At 33.8% G+C, this 6000-nt stretch overlaps 1 protein-coding gene across 1 annotated transcript in view; it reads right to left on the bottom strand.

The window, feature by feature from the left end:
- Window positions 1-6000, bottom strand: part of LOC135207765 (uncharacterized) — a 32854-nt gene that overhangs the window by 8774 nt on the left and 18080 nt on the right. The window lies entirely within an intron of this gene.

The following is a 6000-nucleotide window of genomic DNA, read 5'->3' as shown; positions in this document are numbered from 1 at the left end:
CCGTACAATTGATTCTTTATACTTTTCAGCACAATTTAAATAAATTCCTCTGAATTCTTATAAATTTGAAAGTTTCTATTCTAATACAAATATTACATTTTATCTGGTCTCTTTGCATTCACATCATATCTGCTAGAAGCCCTTTCATTTAATTTCCTAAAATCTTTATCGCATTTTACTTTAATTTTCATTCGTAAATTCTCTCCGTCTCTTCCACCTATGTTGCTGAAGTATTAATAAAACCAGTTCCCGTTGGCTTAATTTTTTGTTCACTCTGACATTCGGATTCCTGGCTCAGGAAGACTTCACATCTGAGTGAATCAAATTCACAACTTGGAAAAATCTTCCATTAACTTTCCTTAAATTCATCCAACATCATCAAATCTGACTTTAAGATTTCTTTCTCCTTTTTTATCTATTGTCTTTTATTCACCACCTCCAGATCTTCAGTATACTTAAAGAATTTTTAACATTTTTTTTCTTCACATCCATTTAATAAAAGCCTCTGGCCCGAATTTCGTAATGATTTTTACTCAGCATTTACTATCCCTGCCAAAAACATTTCCTTTATATTGACTTTAACTATAATTTTTTCAGAACTTCGTCCTTTTAAAGAACACTTCTGTGAGTCTTCCGTTGCCTTTCACTTTAACTTAAATCATTCATCAAACTTCTTCGAATCATACCACGGGCCTTCTTTAAATCCTCTTCATGCAACCTAATTAAGACAAGAATATTTAACTTCTTTAACGACTAACGTACAATTTCATTACCTTTCCTCATTCATCATCGTTATTTCTTTCGTATGCTTCTTTCAATTAAGTATATCTGATCAAATTACTCTTAAATATAATGAATCTAACTCACCCGAGTTCATTTATATCTCAAAGAAATCTCCGTAAATCTATCGTATTCAACTTCATTTAGGTTAGCGACAGCAAACTCCAACAAACCTATAATTATGTCACCATAAATAAATCTATTTCGTCCAACTTAAGCTTTATCAATTAAATGTATCACTCATAAATCTCGTTAAATCGATTGCACCCAGTTTCACCACTTATACAGCATCCAACTTCATTAAGCGTCTAAGAGCCTGTATACAATGCATCTAACACAACCGTATTAACGCAATGTCATCTAACTTTTGTTCTATTTCATATATTTTTCCGGTGCGTCACGAGGAGTTGGAGGAGACGATGATGAGAGTGAACTATTTATAAAACTATATTACAGGTCAATCAATGCATCTATGACATATAAAAAGAAAAATTCTCTACTGAAAGTATCAGTAGTATTATAATATTACATCTCGCTCAACTTCATCAATTTCATATGCCAAAATTCATTAGAAAAGACTCTTAACAGAGAATTTCTCCCTCCTTCATTATTATTGTAAAGAGATTCTTCCTTGAGCTATTTATTTTTCGTCATCTTTTCTACTTGCGACTTTGAAAAGATATCGAATTAAAGAGAGAGAGAGAGAGAGGACGAGAGAGAGAGAGAGAGAGAGAGGAGAGAGAGAGAGAGAGAGAGAGAGAGAATTTCATAATATAAAACAAAAGCAGTGCTCTTTGGTGCTAGAAAAAACTGGAATGAGCAGAAAAAAAAAATCACAGATGGCGACAAGCCACAGTTGAAAACAAAAACAGATTTTACAGCCGCTGAAAGCAAAGAAACAATATAAAAAAAGAATAAATAAAGCCATTCACAGCCGATGAAAAATGGACATGGAAAAAGAAAAATATTCTCTGTTTACGAAAACAAAAGGAAAAACGTGAAAAGACGAAATTTCAAGTTACTCTGTCTAAATGCAATAAGCTAAAACAAAAACGAAAATATAAAATTTACACCAACTAAAAATAGTTAAAGGAAAACAGTGTGGTGAAAAAAGGATTCACAACTACTGACCAAGATCCAGATAAGCTATCTTTTCTGGATCCAGATATACTGATAATAATTATGACATGTACTGCAATATCTAAAAATTGGTAACAGCAAATTGAATTTTGCTTTTTTGACTATTTATTTTTTCTTTTCCTGATTCAAGTATTTTTATATAAGAAACATGAGAAATTTCAATGAATACCTGCGAGGTAAGTAATTATTTTTCTATCTTATTATTTGATATTAAAGCAGAATTCTTTTGTGTATTACTACAATGATCGAGTAAACCCATGCAAACACTTTCATAAAGGAAGCAGCAAATTATTCTTGCAGAAACCTATTTCGATGGTATTAATGTTAACATAATATTTAGGCATTATATTTGCAAGTGAATTTCCCAACTACAAAACAATATATTACCTTCTTCGTGTACCAATACTGACAAATATTTTCATCTAAAAATGTAAATACAATACATCAAAGGCGCTGTACTTCTGAATAATTGAAAGGCCTTCAAGCGTGTCACATCTTCAAGATTAGAAGAAAAAAAAAAATAAAGAATAGCCACACCGTTTCTTAAGTAAACACAGCGTTCCATTCAAGGTCTTTTTTCTTTCTTCCATTCATTCTCGGAAATGAAACTCCACGCAAGCTGTCGACCGTGACAGACAGCCGGGCAAACAAACAGTGGGGGTGACGAAGGCATCCTAAAGACGGGAACTGTAAGTGGAGAGCCGAGTACCTCACTAAATGGACACAATTCAACTCACCACTGTAGGTAAAAATTACACATTCATGAGACCAACTTCAGACATCTTGAATGAATAACAAAATCCTCCCAGTCCCAAATCCCTAACTTTCTCCACCGACACTAAATTGATAACATTAAGAGTGTCCAGAGACAAACGAAACCCGTTGAGCCAAGGCGACCTGAAGCATAGCCAATGCTCGAGAAACCAGGTAGAGTGATATACATTACTATCACCTTACCCACTGAGAGATGAAATTAAAAATTTCTCTTCGGATGGGCAGGGAATAACACCCCGGAGATATCACCGCACCTGGATGCCCCATGATGCTATTCCATTTTCAGATAAATATTACATTAGCAGCAAAACATAATTAGTCACCTTCAGTCTGCTAGCTAAGTGCGACATGAAGATTTTCTGTGAAAATCGAATGAAGGCATTGTTCATGAAACATGCCCAGAGGACAACCTATTAACACGAGTTGCTAAAATCGACAAAAGCAAACCCAAAGCCAAAAGTCAGAAATAGGATTATTAGCCCTCTCTAGAGAGTAACAACACAATTCTCTAATGAACACTGAAAATCATCATTGTAATATCAACAAGACAAAACATCAACAATTATTTGTAAAAACCCTACAACTATCACTAAATCATCCACTTCTGAACTGTGTCCATCCATGAACTAAGAACTATGAGAAGGGAGACCCGGAGATGAATGGAAATTTCTGGAACATAAAGGAGATGGAAGACAGGAATAGACGGGATCTCAAAAATGTCCTTTGCGACACACGGCGCTCTTGAGTCGATGTTGATGATGATGATGATGATCAATCTATTAACATGTTAGTAGCTATGGCAGAAACAGTAACAATAATAGGTACAATGATAGCAATACATAACACAGTGCAAATAAAAAAATAAACAAATTTGTAATTGTATACGTAAACCGGCATCCGATCTACACAAAGACGAATTACCAGGCAAATCAAACAATATTTGCAGGTAACCAAGAGTGAAACTTTTATTCCTTCTTGCACTCAAACGAATAGTCAGTAGCTGTACATTTACGCAATGTCGTATAAGCTAGAATCCAATTAAGTCGAAGGCAAAATACTTGCCTTTAATTTCATAGTTTCTACACGTTACATCAATTCTATAGCAGGCTATCGTATCAAGGGGATAGTTAAGTAAATAAATATTATGGGCCATGTCCTATCGAAGATGTATTCTTATGGAGGTGCCACACGAGAACGTTTTCAAGTCTTGCTGACCACCTTTGCACAAAGTAGCATTATTCTTCCCTTTGTTAGCGGAAACCTGAAGGCAGGGATGTCTGCTACCTTGGTTCTACTTGATGTTAAGTTTGGCGGCAAGATGCTAAACAATTTAAGAAAACCTAACCGTGTGACAAACTAAATAAATACTATAAGCTTTTTTTTTAAATCCTAGAAGAATAAAGGCCAAAATAATCATATTAATCACCAACAATAACTTCATTCAAACAACAAGATCACAAACAAAAACTGAAATGGAAACTCGCAAAATAATAAAACCGGACTAGGACTATGTCCCGCAAACTGTGTCAAGACAAAATAACAAATGTTCTTACGAAAGGAAAGCAAAACACAAAACGAAATTTTATGGAACAAACTCCAAACAAATATATATATAATATATATATATATATATATATATATTATTATCTATATATATATATATATATATATATATATGTGTGTGTGTGTGTGTGTGTGTGTGTGTGTGTGTGTGTGTGTGTGTGTGTGTGTCTATGAGCACTACGTTTATAGGCCCTTCAGCTGAAATAATTTCGTAACTAACGATTCTCACATCAGCTTTTCATTAAAGCTTTTATCACTGAAAGAACCTTCCACCTCGTCCTACCGAAATTACCTGACCATCACTTAAATTAAAAGACGCCGCGGTATTAATACCCTCTGATAATACGTGACTATAAGGAGAATTAATATTTCTGCTCATCTCACTTGTCACACTCATGAGAAAGCGATATCTCATCAAAATTCAATTATTTATCATCTCATAAGGAAATCTAATTCAAGGTCCAAACTATTCAATTAGGAGTCAATCAAAACCAGATTTCATTCAGGAGGTCGGATAAATGTTGTATACCATTTTCAATTTGCCTTGAAATTATGATTACAAAATTTTACTTCAATAATAATATCAATGTAGTCCTATACGATTATGTACATATATACATATATATGTGTGCATTGTATATGCACACACACACACACACATATAGTATATATGTATGTATGTATGTAAGTATATATATATATATATGTATATAAAATATGTCTTATCACATCTCCGCGATTCCTATACACACACTAAGCTACAAATGTCCTTTAACAATTCGCTCTACCTCGGAATTAATAAATTTTCATATATGTTAAGCGAAGGGGAATTTTTTAGTTGATAAGAAATTCGTCTGCTCATGGGCGCGAACTACGGAACCAAGAATTCAAGACGTACAGTGAAGCTCTTTACCCACATGGCTATCTCGTGATTGCCGTGTGGGTAAAAGCAAAATTAACTTAAACTTATCCACCAGATCTGGAAATTTTTCCTGTTGTCCCGTTTTATGAGAATCGTATGTTTTTGTTATGGTTGATTGGGCTTTCATTTCCTATCTGCAAACTTATTAGAAAATCGCTTGAGGATGCCATAAAACTGACCTTAAGTGAGGGAACAATACGTCAAATTACGATGCTGGTCTATTCTTATTGGAACATCCTTACGGATGCTTGCTAATTCGGAGATCAAAACTGGATTTGTGTATGTGTTCTGTACTTTTTGTTTCTTCCAGTCTGTTGACAATTATATATACTTTTGGAAAGGTGGACCAAGGTGATCCTGACATGGATCCACTGATAGAAAACTTCAATCTTGCAGAAGTTTGAGCTTCAATGAATCCCCTTTAGATATCTTTAACGTTATGTTTAGTGAAGACGTTATCGTTGAAGTATGAGATTCGATGCTAAACTTCGTAAGTGCATAATTTTAATTAATCACAAAATAAACCTAACATTACAACACAGATGAAAGTACATGACTTTTTAGTTCTTTTGGTTCTTTTAAAGCTTATGTCAACATATCAAGTGAAAAAATTAACGTTGATTAAATCAACAATACTTCTTGTGGGATGATACAGCAATTTGCTCATGAAGATCCTATCTTATATCATTTATATTTCAGTCATATTATAGTTAGCCCTAGTTAATATACTTTTACACGTAAGTATTAACTGTATCCATTTCCATTTTCTTCGACGAAATCGCAAATATGACGTATATTTAAACTTTCTTCTTGCTTAATGT

This window comes from Macrobrachium nipponense, chromosome 34 (assembly GCF_015104395.2).
Source record: "Macrobrachium nipponense isolate FS-2020 chromosome 34, ASM1510439v2, whole genome shotgun sequence".
In the NCBI taxonomy this organism is placed as follows: Eukaryota; Metazoa; Arthropoda; class Malacostraca; order Decapoda; family Palaemonidae; genus Macrobrachium; species Macrobrachium nipponense.
This window is presented reverse-complemented; position numbering and strand designations above follow the sequence as displayed.